The sequence below is a fragment of the Bactrocera tryoni genome, chromosome 4 (assembly GCF_016617805.1).
Source record: "Bactrocera tryoni isolate S06 chromosome 4, CSIRO_BtryS06_freeze2, whole genome shotgun sequence".
Classification (NCBI taxonomy): Eukaryota; Metazoa; Arthropoda; class Insecta; order Diptera; family Tephritidae; genus Bactrocera; species Bactrocera tryoni.
Window position 1 is genome coordinate 5,081,904 of NC_052502.1, and position 12,040 is coordinate 5,093,943.

Below are 12,040 nucleotides of genomic sequence, written 5' to 3' on the forward strand. Positions count from 1 at the left end.
CTTAAACAGTTTTCTTAAAACAGTAATGATGTATGGTTGTTGTATATAACTATTGGAAACAGTCCTAAAAATGTAGATACGATTGTCGTCTGTAAAAGGAGTGTTAGGATTCAATTAATATATACATATGTAGTATTTTAAGTTACAATAAGCGGTAATATAGTAGATACATGGTTAAATACAAATCCAATTTAAAAAATATTCGGGATTGACATCGAATTAGGCCAGTGTGTTTCTGTGGGAGTCTACAGTTTCACTGCAAGTGATAGAACTGAAAACTAAAAAATGCCAATTAAAGAGTTATAATAAAATACTTTGATGATTTCATTATTTACCTGTCTATATATTCTAATAACGATAACTTCGACTCCCGACCCCACGAATTCCATATATACATTGATAATTATTTAAATATTTGCATAGATAGCATATGGGCGCTCTAAATATGTACACACGCTCACACAAACACAGAAAGCAAGTGTAATCATCTGGCGCGCAACGACCAACCCCACTATTATCGTTTATAAAGCTTGCATATACTCATATGTACTTGCCTACATATGAACATGTGTGTGTATGTCATGGCCAAGTGCGTGGCCAACTCAGAACAGCGACAGCCGCAGCAAAAGCAACAACAGCACGAGCATTAAAAACGGCAGCAGTGATGACTGTATGCTTTTGAGCCAAATCGAGATGCGCTGCCGTGGAATCAGTAGTTTGCGGGTAATCGAGCGAAATGGTTGAACGATTCGGCTTGGCTTCACGAACGCAACAAAAGCCAATGGCAATAAAAACACACTAAATATATGTACTTGTAAATATTGCTAAAATTATAGTCTATGGAAAGTTGTATGAATTCTTAAACGCAAAAATAGTGAAACGCGAAAACAAAGTAAAACGCATAATCAAAATTAAGTGAGTGCATGTAAAAACCGAAAGCAGAGGCTTGTGTATGCATATTGCTTGAATATGGTTGCGAATTCATAAGCCAACACGAAGGATAACAGCCATATAGTACGAAGTACTGTTATATACATATGTACGTATAATTCGGATTCGGTGGCGAATTGAGCGGCACACTTACATTTATATGCATGTATCAACATGTCTACGAACATATAATATGAAATTGAGTGAAATGTGTATTAGGTGCAAAACAAAAAAAAATAGCAAAGTGAAAAAATAAATAATAAATTTGTATATATGTACATATGTATGTATGAATGAGTGCGCATATGTTTGTACGCCTAAAATGTATCTATTAATACCGCTTCGCGTAAGATTCTGTGTGTGTATGTATGTATATACATTTGGTGGCTGGCTAGCAGCCTATGCATAGAATAAGTCTGTATGGCCATAAGTGGTACACAACTGATTAGTAACTGAGTCGCCACCGCCCCCACCACCCTCGAAGCGATTTTTATTGACCGCAAAAACTTGTGTTAAATGCACGTTAAATAGAACTGTGAATTGAAAGCCGCAATAGATTAGGGTGCTTGTGCTTTTAAGCCACGTTCAGCGCGCTGGGGCACGTAGCGCGTGCCAACAAAAGCAAACATATGTCGACGATAAATCATGGACAAACAGCTGCGAAAAATGCGCAACAACTCAAACCAGTTTCGCAAATTAGGCAATCGCCTGTTGCGCATTATTGGCCGAGCGGCGTACGCTGTCTGCTGCCGCCGCAAGGGTGTCCCAAGGGACACGACCTACCAAGGCCCATTGACTTGTTGTTGTTGTTGTTGTGCGTTTTATTTACGTTGCTTTGCGCCAAAAACGATTCAGTGAAGTTTCGGGTTCATTGTTGTGATTAAATGTTGTTAATACTCAACACACATATCATAGCATGCAAATAACAGTATATAATCAGGCACATATGCCAGAAGTATGTACGGGTTTGCATAGCTTTGTATATAAATCAACTTTGACAGCTTGACAATGCACAGTGTAATGAATTCTCTGAACTGAGTAATTCTTGCAACAAAAAAGGCTCGCAAAAATATCGAAGAGCATAGCCGTACCATGTTATGTTTATGTTTATGTCAATGTTAAATTAAAGAAGGAAAAATGTTAACTTCATAGGTATCAAAGCTATAATAACATCATATACTTAAATATGTAGGTGCATTTCTTATATCAACAATACATACTACTAGGATCAAATTGAAAGGTGAATTTTGTCCATTTATCTCCTTCAAAGTAATCCCCTCCCGCTGCAATACACTTATGCCAACGAATTTTTCAGTCATCATAGCACTTGGAAAAATTCTCCGTCGTTGTGGCCATCAGAGCCTTTTTCGATTCATATTTTATATACTCAATTGAGTCAAAACGGATCATGTGAATTTGCTGAATAGCCAGAGTTATACGAAGGTAGTAAATCAGGCGAATGCGCTGGTCGCGGCACAATATTATGTAGTTGAAAATGTGGCGAAATGATCACGAATAACCAATGCAGTATGAGATGGTGCATTATCGCACTTCTTCGTTCATAAATTCAGACATAGTAAGAATAGAAGAATTAACTTTTAGAGCCTCACAAAACGACGCGTAGCTCAAATACTCGTGAATATTTTGACGTGAAATTTAGCATAGATGTCACTAACAGTACTACCAACTTACAGAAAACAAATTTACCAATTCGAAAAAACAAGCGAAGTATAAATTATCACATTAGTATCCTGTTTAGGATATAAAAATTTTCCAAGCTTAACTTTCAGCCTTGGAAAGTGACACGTAGGACAGGCCATTTTTATTTCTAGGTTGTGTATGTCCTTTGTCCATGTTCAATTGTTCATCCTTAATTCAATTGTGTACAACAGACGCGTGTATGAGGATAACTTTTATAGTGGTGTGACCTCCTTCTATTCTATTCGTATTTTCATTTGATATCAGCCTAATTATCAAATTTTGGCATTAAAAATTATCAAAATTTGACATTTTTTGGCAAAATTTCGAAATATGTATATGTATATATGTATATTTAAGTACATATGCTTAGCTATAACATTTAAGCAATTTAGTTCCACAGGTTTGCTATTAAATTAGCCGATGGCAGAAGTTTGTTATAATTGTGTAAAGAACAAAGGAATGGGAATATTTTTTTACAAAATCATAAATAATCATCATTGGTAAAATGTTTTATAATAATTTCGGCAAACTTGTGTCAGGGTTCTATGGTAAGTCCACATTTGCTTCAGCATATTGATTTCACACTCGCATTCATACAAACATATGTATGATCAGCTCACACACGCCAGTAATAAATTAATTTGTTGCCACCAGGGGGTTAAGAACAGCATCAGACACGGTATAAGCATATAACGGAGCTTAATCTAAAACACATGTTTGTGGGTGTCAGACGGGTGTCCTCACTGCGCCATGTAGCGCCAAGCAGGCAAAACCATCACCACCAAAAAGCGAAAAAGCGAGCGCCGCAGAGCTTAAATTTAAAAATATTTATTTATGTCACAAAGAAATAGAGAGTGAACGCACTTGCGACGAAAATAGCCGCGGCGTCTACAAACAAAACAAACAAAATAAATCACCATTGACGCGAAAGCTAAGAAAATCTTGTTGAAAAAAAATCAGAGAAAATAGAAGAATTAAAGACAAAAAAAATGTATAAACAAAGACAAATAAATTATGTACAGATTAAATACATGGCGGCAAAAAGTGACAGTATAACAAATTGTTGATGACAACTTTCCTCATTTTATTGCAAATACATTTGTTCTTATTTGAATCCACTCAAGCATACCACATTTCGCTTTTAACGGCAGCCTGCAATGATTTGATAACAAAATGCAAAGCCTATAATTTGGCATTAGTGCGGCGGCTTACAGCAGCAGCGCGGCGTCGCCGCATGCGGCGAATTTGTCGGCAAAAAGTGATGTGCCGTAAGTGACGATTGTTGAATGTTCATGATGCCATGAAAAAGTCACTCATACGCCGTGCAGACTGCTGTGGGCGCGCCGACCAGCCGCAACAATCCCGCCCACAGGTTGTTGCCTTATCGGCCGAGCCTTAGCACTAACACAAGCGCAACGAAATACATGCTTACTGGCTCTCAAGCGCAAAAGTATATGTATGCTATATATAAGAGGCTGTACCCTTAGGCAGTCAAGTGTCGGCGGCAGCGGCTACATGAAGTAACGTTTGTAAACACTGCCTTAAGGCTTGTATATATGTATGTACATTTATATTATTATAAAGTATATACGTTCATAATGTGCCGCTATAAAAATATAAAAGGCAATAATGCAAGAGTGGAAATAATAATAAAATACGCTGTCGTCAACTACAATGTTTAAATATACACATACAACTTTTTTACATAGGTACATATGTATGTATGTATGTGAATATAGACATTCCAGTAGATAGAATTTGTGCGGTTTCGCATTTTCACACCCATTATTTTCGTATTGGCTTCTACAAGTACTTACGGTTAAGTCTTTGCAGTAAATCAAATTTACGATGCGGCTTTGCAATATCCATCACCAGTCGTGCTGCGTATTTGTTTGTAAGCATATGCAACATGCTAAAGTGTTTAAGTCGACTTAAGTCATTGTAGACTATTTCAGCGATTCCGACACAGTTATTCGAAATTTGACATTTTGCTTCAACTTAAACGGTACTTTTAAACTGTAAACCTCAAATATCGGTGCAAAAGTGTTCAAAGAAAAGCTTTCGTAGTTTTGCTTGATATCAAATAACTGTCGTAGTCGAAGTCGACTTAAGCTATTTTAACTAATAGCCACAGTTGTATCGTTATCAGTTATCGATACACTTTTTTATTGTAATCAAAATTGTTATATACATATGTACATATGCTTGCACCTGGTGGGAGTGATCACTTTTTTAAATGTCTGCCAATCAGTCCCGTAAATTAATCCCTAAAGCATGCGTATACACGAGACAGAATCGATAAGATTTTTCTATCGGCAGTCAGCATGTAGTCAAAAATATACATATATATAGTGCATATGTCGGTATATATTTATATATGTAAGTATGTATGTATTTATATAAAAGTCGTGAGTAATAGACGGCATTTGTATATAAACATGTTCCCGCCGTCAAAATAAACGCACGGACATACGTAAATATTCGCTAGAAGTGCGATAAAATATTGTACAGATTCTATATTCAAGACTCAAAAATGTGTTTTTAGACATTACGTTATAAACTATGTAGTATATTAGAATAAACAATAAGTCTATCTAGCATTGGCAACAAACTTGCTGCATTAAGTCAAACGTAATTAAATGTTGGTATTTTTGTTTCCAAAATTTTTATGGAATTACTCGTAGTACAAACAGTACACATCTTCTTGTTATTCAGAATGTTTATATAAGTACTACCGAAAACAAGACATATTCTTAACACACACAGTCGAAATTCACACAATTTACGATTAATTAAATAAATATTTTGAAATTTTGCAAATAAATGTACATTTATTACAACAGTATATCCATTCATTTTCTGACAACACGTTTTCTCTTCGAATATATTGCTAATTCCTTAAATAATTCAGCTACACTCTTCATCAAGCTTATTATTCTTGGCGCAGGAATGTAGGCAACAGTTTGGAAACAATAAGTATAAAAAATTGCCTATAATTAGGCGCCAATAAGCTAAAATCAATTCAAAGGACAATCTATATAATAGAGTTAATAGATTAGTTTTAATTAAAACGTTTCTAAACATTTCGAGAAGTTTGCTACCAAAACAGCGTTGAAGAAAACTTTTGAAAAAGTTTCCAAAACCCGATTCACACACTTATTAGTTGCAAATAGAAACGATAGATAAAAAAAATGATTTCGTTGATCACGTATGATATTCTTTACCAAAGTACAAGATGATGTGGATGGAAAGGTAAAAGTTCCTATTAAGAAAAAACAACTGTTTGGTAATAAAGAATTTGAGCAAGTACTTGGAAATGGAAAATAGGAAAGAGTAATTTAAAGTTAAGTAAATAAACTTTTAAAATAATTCATTCTCCAGAATATTAAATTCATACACCAGAATATTTTTTCATTTAGATTGTGACAAAAAACGGAAAACTCTCCATAAGCACTTTGTGGGATGACCTTCAACTGCTGCAGCGAATTATGCTTTATCTCTTCGATCAGTTTGGTTTTCAGAATTTCCAAACTAAGAAAACAACACAGCCAAATCTGGTGAATACAGTGGTTGATCGATAGTATTCCTTGCGTTTTTGGCTTTAAATTCGGTCACAATCGTACTCTTTTAAGAAAAAAATTGAGCTTTATCGGGAGGAGTCGAGCAGCCTTCACCTTTTTAATATTTTAATCAGTTGAATAGGATAAAGGCCGTCCAGAATGAGGCATGTTTTCAACGATATCTCTACCGTCTTAGTTGATGGATCGTGCTCATATTTGACATAGTAACCAAGGACAGTTCTATCAACTTAGCAAATTACATTTTTTTTTTGAAATATCATTTACCCGTGAATTTTATTAGAATTTCCTCACAGAGTAAATTCCTCCTCTTCTATTTCGAAACATTAACAAGCTTTTGGTGCTCGCGTACTATTGCTGATATTCTTTTTAGTTTGCTGATTTTACAACCCAAATTTATTTACTTTATGCATAATTCAAGGTTGATCTCTAAAATAAAATAGCAAATAATTCCAAATTCATACACAACACTTAATAAACAACTCACCAAAGGAACTAATGCACAACAAATATAAATGTGTCTAAATATAAAACACTTATAAATACGTGGACTTAGATGAAACCACACTTTAAGCACTTGAACGTCAGCACAAAAACTCAAGCAGAATTGAATAATCGAAAACTGGCTTTGTTCTGAGTTTGTCTCAACAATACATTAAACACTTGCTACATATAATTCAAGTTAGTGTTGAAAGTGATGTGATGGTGTAGAAGATAGCTGCACGTATGTATCTATAAGTTTGTAGTTTAAATATGGGGTAGTCGAAAAAGTCTGTTCGTATTGTGTCAATAGATGTCGGTGCAGTCGTATAATCACATTGCCATTCCATATAGTGTTGGAAAAGTGAGACTTTAAGCTTCATTTAACCAAAAAAGAATTAAATTCGAGGAAGTTGAAAAAAAGTTACAGCTGTTCAAAAATGAGTGAAAATAATGAAGATATTCGCTGAATTTAGAAATTTTTAATTAAAAATGGGAAGAATGCCAAGCACGCCAGCAATAAAATTTGTGAAGTTTACGAAGACTGTGCTGTATTAGTTCCTGTAGCACAACAATGGTTCGCTTGCTTCCGTTCTGGAAATTTCGATGTGAAAGATGCACCTCGCTCTGGTGACCTATCGTTGAAAAAGTCGATTGACTAGGACCGTCACATAAGCAGCCATGACATCGCTAAAGAGCTTAACATTCATCATCAAATGCTTCTGAACCATTTAAAAAGTCTGACTACAAAAAAAGATGGATGTTTGGGTACCACATGAATTATCTGTGAAAAATTCAATGAACGCTATTAACATCTGCGATTCTTTGCTGAAACGAAATGAAATCGAACCATTTCTGAAGCGAATGGTAACAGGAGACAAAAAGTAGACCAAATAATGTGTGAAAAAAGTCATGGTCCAAGCGTGATGAAGCTCCACAAATGGTCGCAAAGCCAGGATTGACGGCTCGAAAGCTTATGCCGAGTGTTTGGTGGGATTGGAAAGGAATCATCTACTATGAGCTGCTCCAGCCTAGTCGAACGAAAAAAAACGGCTAGAACTGATCAACAGAAAAGGCTTCGTCTTCCATCAGGACAACGCCAGACCACACACATATTTGATGCCTCAGCAAAAACTGGGAGAGCTTGGCTAGGAAGTTGTGATGCATCCACCATATAGTCCTGACCTGGCACCTTCAGACCATCATTTGTTTTGGTCAATGCAGAACTCCCTTAATGGACTAAAGTTGGCTTCAAGAGAAGCCTGTGAAAATTATGTGTCGCAGTTCTTCACCGAGAAACCAGAAAAGTTTTACACTGATGAAATAATGTCTCTAGCGGAAAATTGGCAAAAAGTGATCGACCAAAATGGTACATTTTTGGTTCAATAAAGTTAATTATAAATATAAAAAAATAAGTTAAAGTTTGATTAGAAATACGAAGAGACTTTTTGGATGACCCCATATATAATCTTCATAATGTCCTATTATGACTTCTTCTTTCTAAGCCAAATCTATAAATTATTCGAACATGTTTACATTACTCTGGATCATCTCCGCATTATTGTGGAAGCAAAGATTATACAGAATTAATCATTTTGTAGAAAGCAACTAATACTTCACTCAAACATAGACCAAGAAGGCTCAACATTGTTTCGTCTCTGACTATGTAAATATTGCCTGTTGATATTTATAAAAACGCCAAACCAATGTTATATTCAAATGCGTTTCTTTTCAGTTGAATAAATAAATGAAATAATAAAAAAAGTTCGATATTCTCAAATAAAAAAAAATTAAAACTTTAATTAAAGCGAATTTGTTGCTTTAGCTTCGTATAATTTGCCAATTACATGTGCATATTATTAATTGGCTACAAATAGTATCAGCCGCAAAGCATGCGCAAACAAACTCTTTATTACAACTCGATTACAGCACTATGCACAGAGGCACCACACTGGACCCCCTTCTTCAGTCCAGCACATAAATGAGCAAGGATAACATAATGGCTTACTCGGCTTGCTGAGACTTCGTTCCGCCCCGCACTGCTGTCACTGATAGTTCGACTTGTTTACTTTTTCTTCTACACAGTGTGCGCTGTGTTTATCTAAGCATACATACATACCCACATACATCCATACACATGTAAATATGTTTGTGTGAACATTATCACTGTGCTGTTACTGTCTTCTGCCACTTTGCTGTTTTTATGCTCCTACTGCTCCTACTGCTGCGGCGAGTGCGGTGCTGTGCAGTTTTAATGGCTCCATATGGCTTACACGCGACTCAGAAAAGCTCTCAGCACTTTTAATTTAAAAGCTAAGGATGTGCCATGCCAGCACTCAGTCGCAACGCAGCGCCACGCGAGTGCAGTACACCGAAAGTGAAGCAAAGCAAAGCAAAGGAGAACACCAAACTCAAGCAGTCTTTCATTTTGGTGACTAGCAGCGGCATCGAGTTGCAACAGTATTGCAGTTTTCAAGTGAAAGAGTGCAGTGGTGATTTTGTGTGAGTGGAGCTAGCTCTCTTAATTAGCAACTTAGTAGCAAACGAAGTTGCTTAACAATTGCAGCGCATAATTTCTATGAATACAAACGGATTCGCGAGTCAATAGCCGCTACCGTAAAGCAAGCCGCAAACCTAGAAGTTCGCTAATTAAGGGGAAAATGAAATTTGAAGAAAACAGTGTTTCTAAATTCTAAACTCATTAAGTCCACAAAGCGTTAATGAAGAACTAGTAAATAAACAACTAATTAACATACAAAACGCTGCGGCTACAGAAAGCGGCAACAACCAAAATTTCAAAAACAAACAAATGCTATGTAACAACAAAAACGATAACAAAAGCATAGCAATTGTATAATTTCGCAAATATTAATGAAGATTTATTTATTGCGCCCGCGGCTGGCTGCTGCTGCAGTAACTTTGCTTGTGTGTCCGGCAGTAATTTATGGAGCGATCGCTCCTCCATCTCGTTTCGCGTTATTCAATGAAGCCACTGCTGCTTGAATATGGATTTTTTGTTTTTACTTTCAAGCGTGCTGCTAATTGGTGGCTCTTCCGACCAGATTTACTGAAGCGGCTGATATGAAGTAACTAAAAACAAAAAGAACATGTGTGCCGGCAGCTAAGCGAAACAGCGAGTTCCAGCCGGTATTTTATATGTACATAAGAGTATTTTGCAACTGGAAACAAGTTCTGAAATGCACACGCACACACGCGCCCACCAAATGAGCAAATGAACACAAAAACTCGCGTGGCTTTTTTTAAATTTGTGACAACACATTGCTTGCATTTTGTATTTGTTTGCAATTTTCGAAAATCTACTTTATATCGCTTAACGTGTGTGGCTTCTACTATTTCAGTGGGTTTTTAAGCAAAACGATTCTAATTTTGTGCCGACAAGTCGACCCTGATCGCTGCTTAAAAATCGAGCATAAAATGTTATCTTACTGTCAGTTTAACTATTAAAAGTGGAGCTTTTGAGTTGCTTTATGCATTTTTTAACCGCAAACAAATATTTTTGAGTCATAAGTGATATTTTTCAACGAAATTTTTTATTTCTGTTTATTGTTTGATTGAAATATTATTATGAATTGTACTAAGCTTTGCGTCAATCATCTTATGATTCATATTGGTTCGTTCAACAGTTCATATGAGCTCTGCTAGCGCTTCTTTCGTTCCGAAAATTTTACCAAAGTGGATTATATAATATTTCTTTTCACTTTAATATCTTGTAAGATATTCTAATTTACTTGTTGCGATGTGTATTGCATAAAATTGCTTTAGTTTTGCTCACATCAGAGCTCAGAGAAAGAATGAAAATGACGTCACAATAGCACTTTTTACCAAAAGCAATTTGTTGCCGTCACCTAGCACAAACTTACAACAATGTGTTCAATCGACATAAACTTGCAGAGCACTAAAATGGATGTGTCAACTACAGGAAAATTCATTGGAATAAGTTGAGTAAAAGGGAAGTGAATTATGTAGTAAAAAGAATAAGAAAGAGAAGATATATGGCGAGGGAATAAATAGTGAATTCCTTTATTGAGTTCCATGCTTTTCTCGTGCTTGCTTGGATAAAGTGAACTACAAAATCAGTGCATTAAAATGTAAAAAATGTTCGAAACTTGGTTATACACACACATGTTAGATATGACTTCAGCATCGTAATTAAGAGTCATGCCAGCAATATATGAATATTTATTAATTGGATTTTATAAAAATATGCAACTAATCACGAATATATGTAGGTTTGAAATCACTTTATAAATTATGATTTATGATTATGTTTTTTTTTTTTGAAATTTCAATGTCTCAAGCACCAACTTTTTACTTGTTGTACAATTATGGCCCACTGTTCTTAAAATTTGTTAATTGGGTAAAAAATAGTAAGACTTTTAGACTAAAATTTTGTAGACTGGTATGACTGTCGTTGATAATTGTGTCAAATGTCATATAAAAATAATAATTAGTTTTTAGTATAAGCTTGTCTTTCTGAAGCACACAAAGTGCATTCGGCGATGAATGAAATTATTCAACAAAGAAGAGCGGAATCAAATTTCTGGTGCCGAAACGTTTAGAATGTTGGAAAAGGCCTTCAGTGATAATTCTTTGTCGCGAGCAAGTGTTTTTGACTGGTAAAAATTTTTCACAGAGGGTCGAGAACGCGGCTAGCACGGACAACAACATCAACTGATGATCAACACGTCAATAAAATTATTGAATTGGTGCTTGAAATCGACGATTAACAGTCAGAGATCTTACTGGCATCGTTGGAATATCGGAATGATCAGTAAAAACCATTTTAAAAGATTATTTAGGCCTAAGAAAAGTGAAAACACGATTGGTTCCAAAATTGCTTAATTTTTTCGAAAAACTGCGTCACTTTAACGTCTGTAAAACAACTACAAGGGTGACAAGAAACGTATTATTACTGGCGATGAGTCTTGGATCTATGCTTACGCCCCTGAAATAGACGATCAATCGTTCGAAAAACGTAGGAAAGGTGAGCTGACGCCGAAAAAACCACGTCAAAGCAAGTCAAAAGCCGAGGTTGTGTTGACTCGACTATCGAGGTGTGGCGACTCCGAATTCCTTCCGACCGGCAAAACTGTCAACAAGGAATACTCTTTGAGTGTTATGCGTCGTTTACGCCAAGCTATTTGTAAAAGAGGTCGGAATTATGGGCCGACAACTCTGGGTTTTTGCACCACGATACTGCACACACGCATACTGCATTAAACCTTAGCGAGTTTTTCGCCAAATTTTTAACCAACTCTAGCTAAACCTAGCTATTCGGCAAACTCAAACGACTGCTCGTTTTGAGATAATTGAAGAACGTAAGTCGCCAC

General features: G+C 35.9%; 1 protein-coding gene across 5 annotated transcripts in view; it reads left to right on the forward strand.

Moving 5' to 3' along the window:
• The first annotated feature begins 729 nt into the window (after positions 1-729).
• The window catches only part of LOC120773487 (neprilysin-1), a 33,112-nt gene continuing 21,801 nt past the window's right edge, over positions 730-12,040 (forward strand). For 2 of the 5 annotated variants that reach the window (XM_040102426.1, XM_040102428.1), the window contains exon 1: positions 9,044-9,191. The gene's annotated coding sequence lies outside the window, so the exon portion shown is untranslated. Of the gene's footprint in view, positions 1,040-9,043; positions 9,192-12,040 lie in introns of those variants that run through there. The other 3 variants (XM_040102424.1, XM_040102425.1, XM_040102429.1) reach the window with 3 other exon arrangements.